This window comes from Suricata suricatta, chromosome 9 (genome assembly GCF_006229205.1).
Source record: "Suricata suricatta isolate VVHF042 chromosome 9, meerkat_22Aug2017_6uvM2_HiC, whole genome shotgun sequence".
In the NCBI taxonomy this organism is placed as follows: Eukaryota; Metazoa; Chordata; class Mammalia; order Carnivora; family Herpestidae; genus Suricata; species Suricata suricatta.
In genome coordinates, this window is record NC_043708.1 from 45,932,718 (window position 1) to 45,948,971 (window position 16,254).

Sequence of the window (16,254 nt, forward strand, 5' to 3'; positions counted from 1 at the left end):
GATTTGGGAGATAAATAACATGGATTTTCATAAACACAGTTTTTAGTTTGTATTATGAGTCAACTGCTCCTGGCCTCTGGAAGGTTTAAATTCATAAAGATACTTAGAAAAATAACTTCATTAATATCCTCAGGGGAAACACACACACACACACACACACACACACACACACACCACAGTTTGATAAAATAGAAACTAGGAAGTAGAATACTTCTATATGTGATTTGAGTTAAATTCTTTTCTATTAGCCTTTTCATCCCATTATAGAAAATACCATATACAGAGTTGTTTTTTTCTCATGATACATAGGTGATCAGATGAAGCAGGAACAGAAAACAGAGAAGGGTTGAAGAAAAAGAAGCCAGGGGAAGATAAAACTCATATCTGTAAGGAGGTCAAGACAACAGCAAAGATGGGTGACACAACAATATAAAATTTTCCTTTAGAAATAGGGGCGCCTGGGTGGCTCAGTCAGTTAAGCATCCGGCTTTGGCTCAAGTCATGATCTCATGGTTCGTGGGTTTAAGCCCCGCATTAGGCTCTGTGCTGACAGCTCAGAGCCTGGAGCCTGTTTCAGATTCTGTGTCTCCCTCTCTCTCTCTCTGACCCTCCCCTGCTCATGCTCTCTCTCTCTGTCTCTCAAAAATAAATAAAAAAACAGAAAAAAATTTTAAAAAAAGAAATAATCCCAACTTTTTGACCCCACCCCCAATATGAAAGAAAGATATGACTAATATCAACTATTTGATAAGAAAATATGAGGTCTGTTATCATCTTGCTCCTAGGTACAGGGCCAAGCACATCAACTCAAATGGTCAGAGGGCCATGTCATTTTAAAACCACCTCCTCACAGGCAATTTGGTCATCACAACAAGAGTGGACAACACCACATGTCAACCCAAGGAGAAAAAACTGCAGGTACAGTTAAATGGGCATTTCCAATGGATTAAGCTTGTGTCTTAGCCAGCCCCAGTGTGTGGTGCACGGTCACTAAGAAAATTCCTGGCATAAGGAACAAGAAACCCTGCTCTGATCAGGCTGGGAAGAAATCCGCAAGAGACCTTGTTTTCTTGCACTGAGAAATCACAGATAATTTCTGTTGTTGCATTCTATTGCTCGTGCTTAAAACCCAATCTTTACTAACAGTCTTTTGAAAGTTTATGGAACAAAATCTGTATTCTTCACGGCCTTTCGAATGTTTATGCAACAAAATGTGTGTTTCCAATGCCAATATTAAATATGAATACATACCACTATTGTGCTACTTATATTCATCATCAGACTTGGGATTTACACATAAACACAAGTCTGTTAACTTTTTCTAATGGGACAGATGGTTCCCTGACTTGCTGAAGGTTTAACTCTAGGTGACAGCTCTCTCACATTATACGAATCAGAAAGAATGAAGCCACAACACTGTGGGCTGAAGTCAAGAGCCAACAGTTTTACAGCAGCTATAAAGAATTCAAGAGAGTAGAAATCACCTCTTGTGTGTCCTCAACTATCTTGCTGCTTACCCAGGAAGATGTGACTAATGTCCACAATACAGAAAAAGATACACAAACACGAGTCACCACTGCAACATGTCTGGTCAGGATTCAAGCACTAGAAAATGGAATTCAATTGGCTACTAACCAGGCTACACAAGCCCCTAAACATTTCATAGCCCTTCCCAGCCCCTTGGGCAATTGAGAATTTGTTTCAGGCCCCTCAAGTGAAAATAGCTCATACATTAAAATGCATTAACTTAGATCCTTTATCTATAATACGGTGATTACAAATTTCCTGAAAACTTATTGGTCAATTACAAGTCTAGTTCAAGAATACATAAGCCAACCAATCATTAAAGGAAAATTTGTTTTATAAGTTAACTTTCATTAGCTTCCCTGATAGTTTTTATTCTATACCTAAAATTCATCAAAATTTCTCTTTATATTTTTGTAGGCACCAATAAAAGCAAATAATTTAGTAAATTACAAATAATCTATTAAACAACCTCTTCACAACTTAAAATTAACATGGACTCAATTAATGAATACTTAGGGTTAAAAAGATTTATTTGGAACTTATTTTGAATTCTGCATAGCATTTGACATTTAAGAACTATTTCCTGATCTGATTTCCTTACATTTCCTTAAGTTCACACCTGAAAATCTTGGATTAATTTGAACAAAAACTTCCCTAAGTATGTTAATTTTTCTGAATCTCTTTCTATAATTACCAGCAATATGAGTTTCTCAACAGAAATTTCAAAAATGGTACCACTACAGCTGACCTTTGTTTTCAGCGTGACATGAAGCTATGCAAAAAAATCAACTTTACCACTATATTTAGATGGATTTGGTTAAGTATAGAATTCTATTTTCTTTGGGGGAAAAATGCCTAAAGCATTTCTGGTTGGTGTGATAAAATATATACACCACACAAAATTCTACTCTATTTTTTGGCTCACATATGCTACTAACTTTACTGCTGAGGTTTTTCATAACATCCTATTACATCACTCCAAGATCAAACTGATAAACTATGAGTATTTTTTAGTCGTGGGCTTGGAAATATAAAATAAAGGTACTATCCACCAGTTACTCTTGAGGGAATAAGTCAGTTTAATATCCTAGTTTTGTAAGCCATCAGAAGTGTCCTCACTTTTAAACATCTCTAAAATAATTATAGTTTCATAAAAGTTAGTTTGCAAGTTAGCTATATTTGAAGTTTCTAGCCCAAATTTCCTTTTGTCTTTCATTTACTTATTTATTAAAAAAAATTTTTTTAACATTTTTATTTATTAATGAGAGACAGAGAAAGACAGAGCATGAGCATGGGAGGGGCAGAGAGAGGGGGAGACACAGAATCTGAAGCGGGGGCTTGAACTCATAAACCATGAGATCATGGCCTGAGCTGAAGTTGGATGCTTAACCAACTGAGCCACCCAGGCACCCCAACATTTACTTATTTAAAAAGAATTCAATTCAGGTACCCAACAAAGTAAACTCTAGAGTTACAAATTATAATTCATTCTTCATGGGGCGCCTGGGTGGTTCAGTCGGTTAAGCGTCCTACTTCGGCTCAGGTCATAAGCTCCCAGTTCATGAGTTTGAGCCCCACGTTGGGCTCTGTGCGGACAGCTCGGAGACCGGGGCCTGCTTCAGATTCTGTGTCTCCTGCTCTCTCTGTCCCTCCCCCGCTTACACTCTGTCTCTCTGTCTCTCAAAAATAAAGATTTAAAAAAAATAAATAATTCATTCTTCATCATTAATGACTGCAGCTAATGGTAAATTTGTTAGAGAATTTTTTTAACTCTTATTTTGTCACAGAAATTACTGCTTCATTTATTTGTTTCTAAGGTTAACATTTTTACGTTCAGAATACTTTATAAACTGCTATGGCATTATGAGTAAATCAAGGAGTTTAGAATTCAGTTATGTTATACTCCCCATTACAGTCCCACCCTCAGACCAGAGTACTTGGTTATTCTCAGAAGACCTCCTACTTCTTGGTGATACTTATCGAAATTAAACAGTCATACATTCTGTTATCTAATATCTGCCTTTCTAATGGGTTAAAGCTTCAGGAGAGCAGGTATCATCATGCCTGTTGAATTCACACTATCTCCAGGGCCTTCTGCATAGGGTACATACTATTTGTCAAATGAATGAAAAAAATAAGCCATTTAAAACAGTATTAGTCTTAGAAAGAAGCATATCTAAAATAATAAAATGGTCTGTAATAATGATCCGCTTATTTAGAAACGTTATCCACCTACATGACAGAATCTGAACTGGCTATAAATGAGGTAAGTGAATTACTACTCAAATAAATGGTATAAATCCTGCTACAAAGAAGTCGATATAGTAAATTAAGATAGCTCTGTCTGAGGAAATACATTTTACATGAGTTCTTGGGACTTTCTAATTCTTCTAAAGCATTATTATGGTTATATATTACCATCTACTGGTACCATCTAAACAATAATTAATCCAGTAAATCTAAAGTAGATTTGCTAAGCACTAGTAAATTATAAGATGTAGCTCTTGCCCTCGAGAAACTTAGCTAGAATGTATAAAAAGATGACTATATAAAGTAGGATGTTCTAAGTTCCAATGAAGTGATACAAACATTCTGCAGCTCGGTTCAGTGGAAGGAGAAGAGCAAGTGTGACCCAGACTACAGTCAGCCTGATAATGGAGACAACTGGGGACTAGGAGGAGAACAACTGGGTTCGACTTAGAGATCTGTGAGATGACACTACATAAAACTGTAACACAAAGACAGTAAATTCATGTGCCTACAGGGGCAGGTAAGAAAGTGAAGCCTGCAGGATGAAAATGCCGACAGACATTTGGTCTCAATGTTAGGGCCAAAAGGATCTCTTCTGGGGAGTAGAGTGGGCTGCAGAGTGCAAATCCCATATAAAAGGGGAGGCCATTACATTGCTTCCCGAAAATCATTGCCCATGCCTTCCGGTTTTTCAAAAGAAGATGCAAAATTCAATTTTTTAAAAAATGAAAATTTTCAACTTTTAAATGTTGGCAAATATTTTCATGCTACATTAAAATCCAAAACATGCCTGCAGCCAATCTTCCTGGTGGCCACAGGTTTGGGGCTCTGGTTTGGCATACTGAATTCCATACTTAAGAGATCTGGACTTCATCCTGTAGTCACTGACTTAAGAGACTTAACATTTATTCCAAAATTTGCTTAGTTTTATATACCTCTGCACACTTCGGTATTTACGATGTAAAACTCTCAACACTGCCAAATTATTTCACGTTGGCCTTGTGTATTTCTCTGTTACAAGCCAATTATGCTCATTTAACAAACTGTAGAGTGACTTATAAGTTTCAGCTGAAAAAACATTCAAAATGATACTAATAAAGCAGTGTTGACAGAGCAGTGCCTAAGAGAACGCTGACATTCTGTGTATACCACAACCCACTAAAAACACACATACAGTCCCTGGAGCTCCACTTGTCAAAAAACATGCACCATAATCCACTGCAAAAGAAAAGTCTCTGCTCTCTCCAGCATTTTTCCATATGTAGCAACTTTATCTAAAGATGATTACTATACTTTCTTTTATAACCAAACAACACTCAAACACATGTAGCAAAGTTTTAATTCTACCATTCACTGTAAGCTTTTAACTATCTAAAAACAATATTTAAGCATTAAAGGCCAATGTGTTAACATTTTAATAAGCTTAGGGAAAGAAAAGATAATTAGTATCAGAGACTTGTTGATTCGTTTTGATGACAGTATTACAGAAAGTTAGCATTATAATTGAAAGGTACTTCCCAGAAAAAATTTTTGGTGCATAATTATGATATACAATACAGACCTATGAAAATCGCTTAATCACATGCTTTGAAATAATATTCACAATAGAAGTTATCAACAAAGTATAAAAGAACTATTAAACAAGTAGTGTTTCTATTACTTAATTTCTTCTGGCTCTTGGGAACCCGTACCCTGAGCCATCCGTTCTGTGAACGAAGGCTTCTAGGTTCGTGGGGCATGATGATGTGTGGCTGGTCAGCTTAAATCTACCACCATTGCTGAAAAAGAAACCAACCCGAAGCGCATGTCTCACTAGGTCTCTCTTACACATTTCATGTAAAGAATCAATGGGTTGAAATAAAGAACACGTCCAAAAAGTCTCAACGCAAAGTGACAGTACTTCCAGGATATAGTTCTTATCTAAAGGGATGCAATACAGAGTAAGGAAACTGCATCAGAACTGATTTTCTACTTTAAAAGAAACCGAATATAACCTACACACTGGGAGCTTTCCCAGTAATAACTAGAGGGGAGCTCAAAGGCTCCCCATTACACCCATCCCTGTCAGAACCTGTTGAAGACCCCTCATGGCCTCTAGTATTCTGAGGTCCTACCCCACATTCTATCAGATGTATTAAAAAGTACTCACATTCAATACTGAATATTTATAAGAAACTGAACAGAAAATAAGAATTATTGGGGCACCTGGGTGGCTCAGTGGGTTGAGCGTACAACTGTTGATTTCAGCTCAGATCATGATCCCAGGGTTTTGGATTGAGCCCTCATGTCAGGCTCCAAGCTAGCTCGCTCACTCACACTCTCTCTCTCTCTGCCTCTCTCTCCTGCTCTCACATGCGCTCTCTCTCTCTCTCTCTCTCTCTAAAACAAAAATAAATAAAAGGAAAATAAGAATTCTCTTTCATAAGCTTTTTATTCCCTCTTGAGGCTATGCCAATCAGGTTCTGCCCCCACTCGTCCACTGACACAGCACTGATCAAGGTAACCAATGACTTCCCTTGCTAAATCCAATCAGCAACTCAGCCCTCATCCTACCTGACCTCTCAGTAACCTAGGACACCACTGATTCACTCTCTCCTCCTGAGACACTTCCTTCACTTGACTTCAAGGATATTCTTCCAATTTCCTTCCTATCCATCAGGCTGCTCCTTCTCCATCTCCTTTACTGGTCCCTTTTTACCAACTCAATCTTTAAAGGCTGAAATACCCCAGGTTCAGCCCCAAGTGCCTTATCACAGAAAAATAACTCAGAGTTCATTCTTCCCATCTTGTGGGTCAACAGAAATAAGAATATCTTCTAATAATAACACTTACTTAGGGGATGGAGACAATTAGATCCACCCTGATAGAAATATGTGCATAATTCCTATGTCATAAGATAACTTCTTAGGAGACTTCTCTTCCTCAACAAATTGTAAATATTGGCACAACCGAAGGCCTGGTCCTTGGATTGCTTTCTCTGTCTACACACATTCCCCAAAGGATCTCATCCAAATTCTGCTGGCACCTTCCAAATTTGAATCTCTAGCCTGGGCATCTGAAACTCCAGATTCCTATCCAACAACCCACTCAACCTCTCCACCTGGAAGTCAAACACAACATGTTTAAATCATCTCCTTGTTATCTTTCCCCATCCCAGTTCACGGCAACTCCATAATTATGCAAAAAGCCTTGATGTTATCCTTACTCTGATCTCTCTCATATTCCTCAAACTGCTGGCCAAGAAATCTTGGTGGTTTGATCTACAAAATAAACCCTGGTTATTTCTCACCACCTCCTCCACTGCTATTGGCATTTCTCAGTTGGACTGTTATTCACAACTGCTAACTTGTATCCCTGATTCTGCCCTTGGCCACCCTGCTCCATTCTTCTACCTCAACACAGCAGCCAGTCATTCTAATAAAATGTAAATCAAACCCGTACTCCTTTGCTCAAAGCTCTGTAGTGATTTCCCATTTCACTCAGAGTAAAAGCGTAAGTTCTTATAATGGTCCACCAAGTGGGCCCTACATGACATGCCCCCTAAACTTCTCTGACCTCATCTACTACTGCTTTGTGACCCTCTCAGTGTGACTGGAACACACCAGGCACACTTCCACCTGAGACCTTTGCAATCTCTCTGCTAAACAGTCTTCCCCAGGTATCTCTGGGTGGTCAACTTCCTAAGTTGGCTTTCCAGTCATCTTCTCGGTAAGTCCTTCTGTGACCATAGTATTTTCAAGTTGCCAGCATGGTCTGATACTTCACAGAGACATAAAATCTATTTCTGATGGACTTGGGAAACACTGTTTTAAAAATGTCACCGAATTCAAGATATCATTCAACGCACAACAAAACATGGGTTATGCGAGGTAGGTCCTGCTTTTAATGAACACAGTGGGAGGATACATCACAATTATTCTGGAAAATCCTGTGCCTCTTTTGACTGGGCTTATAATTATGCTGTTTAGATGTAAATGTGTCTCTTTCTAATGTGCTTAAGTTTGTTTTTCTTAAATGTTCCTTTTGAAACTTTTAGACTATTAATTTCCACTGAATGAGTAGTTTAAAATCTTAAGCATTGGACGTCCTGAGAGAAAATTATAAAGGGGACTGACCCACATTATAGAAACTGTGCCAATGGTGGGGGTAGGGGGGGAAGAAATAAACAGTAATTGCTTGTTTGCTAAAGAAATAGTGGTTTTCTTTATTTTCAAAAATGTTTGTTTATTTTTTTTTAAGGAGGGGAGGGGCAAAGAGAGAAAGAGAAAGAGAATCCCAGGGTCCACAGTATCAGCGCAGAGCCTGATGAGGGGCTTGAATTCATAAACTATGCGATCATGACCTGAGCTGAAACCAAGAGTCGGATGCTTAACCGACTGACCTACCCAGGCGCCCTGGTAGTGGTTTTCTTTAAAAGAGCACGAAGCCTATAGATCCAAGAGCAAAAGACATAGGCCACTGGTAGTCTTTAAATTTAAAAATACTATGTTCAACCTTAATTATCATAAAAAGAGTATTTTTTTAATCTGTAGATTTACTTTTTGGCATCTGGAAAGGAATAATTATTTAGCAAGCAGAAGCTGAGTGACTGAGTAAGACTACTGGAAATCAGAAGAGAAATAGGAAAAGTAATCAATTAGTGATCAACGGGATAGGCCAGAAGATATTCTTAGTGCAGTAACATAGACTGCCCAGTATCTGTCACTGAGAAATACTAGGTTTTGCTGCCTGTTGAATGGCATCAAAAACAAAATATAACACCATCTCATGAGTTGCTTATAAATTAAAGGCTCGGGGACTTCCAAGAAAACTCTAAATCCTATACATCACTTTTTTGTCTTAAGTAGCAGGAGCTAACATCACTTGACAGTTGAGTACGTGTGAGACTGCACCATTGCTTTTTATGTACTCTTTCATATAGAACTCAAAACAACCCTGTGGGATAGTTACTATCATTATCCTCATTTTACAGGTAAGAAAAAAGGAGGTTCAGAGAAGTAATTTCCTCAAGGTTATACACTGGAAAATAGTGGAGCCTGGATCTGGGCCCCAGAAGATTGATTTCAAAGATCTTGTTTTTACTGTTAGACTTTTCTGCTCTCCCATGCCTCTGAAATGTACTATTCTTTTCTGCAGTAATTTCAGTGAGGAACTGGTCAGAGATACAACCTATAGTGAGCACATTTTTTTTATTTCCTACAACTGCACATGCTAAGTTTTTGCTATTCTAAGCAGCAAAATATTTTTCATTGAGCAAAATATATTTACTACCCATTTGTAAAACTTGTGTTATTTTACTTGTTTTTCACTTTCCTAAAAAGCCTAAGTCAAAATTCTGAGCCTTTTCTTAAACCATGAAAAATGCCCTCTTCCTCTTTAGGCAAACATAAAGAAAAAAAAATCTACATCATTTGTTTTCCTTTGTAAGCACTTTGTTTTATCTATTAGATTTCTCATAATCCTCCGTTTTACAGTCAATGCTTCCTGGAGACTGCCACAGACATCAGCATCAGAATTTCACTGTTGTTTTGGGTAGAGAAAGGATGTTTCCAGAGGTATTTATAAAAAAATAACTTGAAGGAGGGGGAAGGGTGTCCCAGGGAGGAGAAAAGTGTATAATCAGTGAGGACATAATGGCAGGAAGAGGCAAACAAACAAAAAAAGACTTTTTCATAATATCTTCTTAAGAGTGAACTACTCTGAAAATATTTACAAAGTAGTCCTTTGAAACTGAGGTCCAGCCTAGATCATTTGTGGATCAATGAAACAATGAGTCAAGAGGGTCCTCAAGATGGCACCTACCTGGCACTTAATACCCAACATCTCACTAGAAAGTCCTAGAAAACAGGCCTCACTGGCCACTGCCCTGTTTTTTCTGGGCAGTGAACTCACTGCAGAGTTAGGGGGCTGGCTGTCGGCTCTCAGACAACACGAACCTAGACAAGACCGAGAGTGAGAAGCAGCTTGTACACTTGGCGCTGTCATTGCCTGTGAGACTCTGAGTCACTCAGCCTCACAGGGCCTCAGTCCCTTCACTCCTAAAACCTGACGCGGCTGCCTGCGGTCGTCTCTCTGACCAGTTCCTCACTGAAATTACTGCAGAAAAGAATAGTACATTTCAGAGGCAGCATGGGAGAGCAGAAAAGTCTAACTGCACCTCAGGCCTCCTCCCTCTTTCTAGCTGTCGGTTAAAATTTGGCAAAGTCCAGCTTTCTAAATACTAGGATTCTGTGGCTTGAGCTGAGACTTCAGCGTTTTTGTAATGTTCCATTTTTTTCTCTCAGGTTTCTGAAGTACTTTTCTCTTTTAAGACTATACTCTCCTTGCAACTCCAAAGTGCTTGACTTTTCTTGAGCCTTCAAAAGGTCATATCCCACATATTAGTCCCATACCCAAATGTCCATCAACAGAACAGATAAATACATGGGGCATATTCATCACAGAAATAAAAAAGAACTGCTACCTGCATCAATTTGGACAAGACACTATGCTGAGCTGAAGAAGACACAAAAGAGAACTTCTATTTCATTCTACTACATGCAGCTTGAGAGCAGTGCTGAGTGGCTCAGTCGGTAAACGTCTGACTCTTGATTTTGGCTCAGGTCATGATCTCATGGTTTAAGGTTTGAGGCCCCAGGTGCTGCCAGCGCAGAGCCTGCTTGGGATTCTCTCTCTCTCTCTCTCGCTCTCGCTCTCGCTCTCGCTCTCGCTCTCTCTCTGCCCCTTGCATGCTTTTTCTCTCTCTCAAAATAAATAAGTAAACTTAAAAAAAATGCAGTCTGAGAACAAGTTAAAACTAACCTGTGGTTGGGGGTGCCTGGGGGCTCAGTCGGTTAAGCCCCCTACTCCTGGTGTAGCGGCTCAGGTGGTAATCCTGCGGTCATCTTGAGGTAGTGAGGCTGAGCCCTGGGGACGAGCTCTGCACTGAGCATGGAGCCTGCTTGGGAATCCCTCTCCCTCACTCGCTCTGCCCCTTCCCCTCTCAAAATAAACATTTTCTTTTTTTTTGAAAACCATCTAACCTATAGCAACGAAAGAACAGTGTTTATCCCTGGGGCAGGGATATGAATATAAGGAAAGGCTTCTGGGGAGCAAATAATGATGTTTCTTTGGCTTGGATGCTGGCTGCCTAGATACAATCACTTTGTGCTCCACTTCTGAGCCATGCATTTTTCTGGTTGTATCTATTGCAACTGGACAGTACAAGCGCTGCTACTTGTGGGCAGAAAAATAATTACTCACTTAATGTAAACTACACAAAGAACGACCTGAAAAGCTAAGTGAGCCTTTCGTTAATTTCCTAAAATCTTCATCCAGAATTTGCTAAATTTTTATAATCATTTCCTCCTTCATATGAAACTGTGGCTAGAAAATAGCATAAAATAATTGCTTTTCTGTCTTCATGTACCTGTAAGACTTACTGCTCAAAGTTCTATCATATCTATGTATAAAGGCAGGGTTATTAGAAAACAGCTGAAAATTTATCCCTGGATAATCAATTAGGAATACTAAATAGATATGTTTGGTCAGAATTATACCAATTACCACATTAATGAAATAAACTGGATAATGACAAAATCTCTTAGTTTCTTGCTGTGTAGATTAAGCTTTGCTAGGAGAGGCCACACAGGTGGGAAAAGGCATTCAAGAAAATGCCGAGCTACACACAGATCCAAGGGAGTTCCAGTCCACAGCGCCTTCTCCTTTGGCCTACAACTGGTTCACCTGAATTTGATACAGCACTACATTTTTCTCCTCCTGAGAATATTCTTCATGTCAGATCAGCACGTTCTTTCCTTTTCCCTTCCCACTGTTACAGAATCTCTTTTTGATCAATATGGTATACTGCATGATTGCTCCACTTGGTACCTCTACAGAGTGATATCATACACGCTTGCATCAGAAGTAATTACACCACCAAATCATATCGGATAATCTGGAAGCGCTGATAGCTTGTTTGCACTCAAAATGTTATCGTTAACTACGGCCATTACCACCGTAGAGCCCCTCTGGTCCTACAGCATGGCAGGCTCTCGCTCTCACAAATGCTGGGGGAATAATGAAATATTTGTAGAATCATGAGGCTTTAGACAGAAAACGTTTCTAACCTTCAAAACGAGAAGTGGTATGGGTGGGGGTGGGGCACAATAATAAGCCTCCAGTCCCTAAACATTATTTAACACCAAAGCAGCAATTCAACACAAATACACGCAAGCTTCCCGGGATGAGTATCATATAACAGCACCATTTCATGCTGTATACAGATTTTGTAGGGCACCTTAATAAGAATCCTTTTTTTCTCCGCTAAAAAGATCTTATTTTTTAATTTCCACTTTTAAATATAACATTTTCCCTACTTCAGCCTTGTTTTAAATATTCATCCTTCTAAGTTCAGATTTTCCTTGCAACTCATTGTCCAGTACTCTACTTCCTCCTTCCTCTCAAATTATTCCTTTAACTCGTTTCTACTAATTTTTATAGGCCCCCACAGCCTCTTCCTCAGGATAATGTGCAATTCAAAAAGCCCATTCAACTACCCTCTATATCAAAATTTAACTACAGAGGCCAACAATACTATTTTTCCTGTTTGGGTTTTAGGAAAGATACGTTTTAACTAAAATTCCACCATTCATAAAATTCTATCACTATTTCTTTTCAATCCCCCCTTCTATACTCAATTGTTTAATACACAGTCACAATGTAACCAAACTCCTAAATGTGTAATTATATAATCAAAGACTTCTTAAAAATATACAATTTTAAGTGTGCAACACACACCCTTAAAAACTTTAGTGTTGGAAGGACAGATATTTTTTTTTTAAATACTGGAGTTCTCTTATAAGTCATGTTTGTTTCTTCTTGTTAGTGCAGGAGCAGGGTATAGGATCATCATATAAGGACCAACTGCTTTATCAGAAACCACAAACTGTGTTTCAACAGGATTCTATTAAAGACTGAGAACTCACTCAAAACTATTTTCTTAAAAAATAAATAAAGTTGGAATTGGGGCACCTGGGTGGCTCAGTGGGTTGAGCACCCGACTTTCGCTCAGGTCATGATCTCACGGTTTAGGAGCTGGAGCTCCACATTGGGCTTGCTCCTATCAGCCTATCAGCACAGAGCCTGCTTCAGATTCTCTGTCCCTCTCTCTCTGCCCCTCCCCTGCTCATGCTCTCCCTGCAAATAAATAAATAAATATTTTTAAAAAGCAGAATAAAGTTGGAATTGCATAAAGGAAAGCTAATGTTTCTATACTCATAAGGATACACAATGCTGAATACCTCTTTCCTACTTATGAAAGACACTGGCTTCATGTACCAAACCAGGGCATTTATAAGGTTTGTATTCATGTGGAATAGGAAAAATCTATCTCTGCCTAAATAGAGAAAAATTCCTATCCTTTAGAATGCTTTAAAATGACTTTAGAGAAGGCCCCTGAAGTTCAGTTCTGAACTCAGAAAACCACCTAAGGGACAGTCTGTGACTGCCATCTGGGATCCAGGCAGTTTCATCAGCAAAAGGGAAAACTTGTTGAGATCATCCAAATCTAAAATTCACATACATTTTTACATCTGGACTGAATTAATCTTTTCTTGGTACTGGCTTTCATGTAATAAAATAATTGTTTGCAGGTTTTATTATCTTTTTTAAACCCACAGTCTCAGAAATCAAAATGTGCAGCATCCAAGCTGAAAACTACAAAGAACTCCTTTATCAAAAAAGTTAGTTGTGAGACAGGACTCATTTACACTAAACTCTGAACTTGACAGTTCAGTCAAAAGCAATTCTGTTTGAAACTTTCATTTCAAGCATCTGCCACAAAAGGCTACACGGTCTATTATGTCATAAGTTCTGAAAGCCAAAGGCTTTATAAGTGTAGTTAAAAGTGAAAACAAAGTCCAGAAACCAGAAAAGCCCTACAACCCCCCTTCCCTGGATTCAGCTAGCCCAACTGAATGCGTTTTTACAGAACTTGTTGCCAGAAGTGATTACCTAGCACACGGCACTTTGCTTTCAAACAGCAATGCCTTCATCCCAGCTCCTTTTGTTTTACTGTAAGAGCCAGGAGCATCTTAAATCAGCAAGTTCAAATTATGTACTTGAAGCTGGTCCCTTACCCAGGTTGCCCCCCCCAAAAAGGAGGGAGTGGAAATACAGAAAGATTTCCTTTCCCTTAAGATGTTTTGAGTTCTGCAAGAACTGCTGATTAATGTGGGTCCGTCAGTGTCAGAAGTCAGGCATTTTTACAAGCAAGTCAAAAGGGGGAAATTAGTTCATATTACAGAGAGTCTGCTTTCTGGAGAAGACATCCTGCAGATAACCTGATAGAAGATATCCCCGGGGGGACCCTTCTCATCTAATGATCCCAAAGGTCTATTTGAATATGAAATATAAATCCAATATGTTTACAAACATACGGAAAGAGCATTTAAATGTCAGCTGTCTCATACTGTGGACTATTTTCCTTTTTAACATAATACTTTTATTTCTCAAAACCCCACCCAAGGAAAATGATTAACTGCTAGAAGTTTTATGCTACAAAGGACAACAGCAAAAGCATCTGTTTTCCTGCCTCTCCTCTGGTCTTCTCCCCTCCCCCACTCTCTATGGTGCAGGCTGCTTGTAAGTCTTGGTGGTGGTTAAAATTACTTTCTACAAGACTCAGAATGCTGCAGTTTCTGAAAAACTTCCTATCCTCTAACACTGCTGAGCCTAAATTTATGTGCTGCTCTAAGAAGACAAAATCCAAAAGTCAAAAGCCTTTTTAATGACAGATGTATTACGGAAAATTTTCCCCACAAAGTTTTGATGCTGTGAAATATCAACTCCCTGAAATCACAGAAAGGAAATGACTTACATTCTTGGAAAATGAAGCCACTAGCAGCTTTCTCCAACAGTATTTTCTAATCCCTAAACTACACCCTATGGCAACGGCGAGTATTTCGTGCAAAAACTAAATTTAAATAGATGCTTATAAAACTAATAAACATCGTCGGATCCCAGAGAAAAGAGGCAGAATCAGATACTTTTTCGGCACACTCAAAAAAACCTGGACAGCATAGGGCTGAAGTCAAAAGCAACCTGAGAACGCTTGCTCAAGTTTTCCTGCCCCCCTCTGGGCCATGCAAAGCTCCCAAGGGAAATTCTGGCAAAACAGATTTTTGCCAAAAAATAAAAACGAAATGGGTGTAAAAGAGCTAATATTTCTTTGGACACTTAACTTCACCTGAACGGCCTGAAAATCTGCCAGTTTTCATTTCAACTTTAAAGTATGCTTATTTTGACACCTTTCCATTTATTCATGCCCTAAAAGAAAACGCCCTCATCATTAGGTTACGCTGTCCCAGGACTCGAGGTGCTGTTACAAGCCCTGTGGATCTCACACGGGTGGCCCCCAGCGGTCCATACGTGACAGTTCTTGGCCCTCCCGGAGGACAGGCTGGTGGTCGCCTCTGCCTAGGGCCGGGCCTGCGCGCCGCAAGCACCTCCAGGAACCCGAATTCTGCAGGCCGCGCCCCCCACTCGCATCCCACCGAGGCCCCCTTCTGGCGCCGCCGAGCCCCAGATCGATCTCGGGCTCCCCGACTAGACACTTTCAGGGACCGTGGGGCGGACGCTGCTCTCGGGCCCCTTCCCGCAGCTGGGCTGCCCGCCCCCCGCGCGCGCACCACAGGCGGCAGGACACCCAGGAATGCAGGGCTCACGGGCTGGCCCCGGCGCCCCGTCAAAGTCGCGACCGATGGGGCGCAACCGACAGGCGCCCCCAGAACAGCGCGCCAGACACCACTGGGGAGCCGAGCGCGGCACCGTGAGCCCGGGGCGCAGCCCGCAGCCCCGGACGGCCTCCCGCCCTCGCCGCAGAGGCGGCCCCGGAGCTCCGCGCCTCCCCCGCTGCCTGGCTCGGCTGTCCCGGGGCCCCGTCCTCCCGCCCCGGCGTGGGCGAGCTCTGACCGGCGGAGAGGCAACCTTTCAGCCCGGTGCCCGACGCCCAGAGCCGAGGAAGCAAAAAGGCGGCGAAGAAAGACTCAGGGAAGACACTGCTTTGGCTGGGGCTCTCGACTCCCAGAAACCCTCCCAAAGTCCCGTCCAGTCTCCGCCGCCGCCCGGCCGGCAGGGGGCACAGTCGGTAGCCGGGGCGCGGTGGCCGGGCTGGGGGACGGACAGGGAGGCACCCAAGCGCCGAGCTCCCTCTCATACCTCGCAGAAAGCCCGGAGCACCAGGCGTCGGACTCTTCGTAGCTCCTCGCCCCTTCCTGCCTGCGCCGCGCCAGCCCGGCTCCTCTCAGCCCGTCGGCCCCGGCAGCTTGACGAGTGCTCGGCGTCCGGCCCGCCCCCAGCCTACGCCTCCCGCCCCGCCCCCAGAGGCTCCGCCCCCACGCCCGCCCCGAGGTGGCGGGGGTGGCCGCCGGGCTGCGGGAGCAGAGCGCCTAGCTCGCGGCCGCACGTGGAGCGCCTGTCGGCCCCGCCCCGGACCCA

The 16,254-nt window shown here is 41.3% G+C and overlaps 1 protein-coding gene and 1 long non-coding RNA gene across 4 annotated transcripts in view; one reads left to right on the forward strand and one right to left on the reverse strand.

The window, feature by feature from the left end:
• The window catches only part of FRMD6 (FERM domain containing 6), a 79,731-nt gene extending 63,635 nt beyond the window's left edge, over positions 1-16,096 (reverse strand). For all 3 annotated transcript variants that reach the window (XM_029951808.1, XM_029951809.1, XM_029951807.1), the window contains exon 1: positions 15,976-16,096. The gene's annotated coding sequence lies outside the window, so the exon portion shown is untranslated. The remainder of the gene's footprint in view (positions 1-15,975) is intronic.
• LOC115301815 overlaps positions 7,435-16,254 on the forward strand; it is a 14,546-nt gene continuing 5,726 nt past the window's right edge. The window contains exon 1 of the long non-coding RNA XR_003913305.1: positions 7,435-7,485. This is a non-coding gene — a long non-coding RNA (uncharacterized LOC115301815). The remainder of the gene's footprint in view (positions 7,486-16,254) is intronic.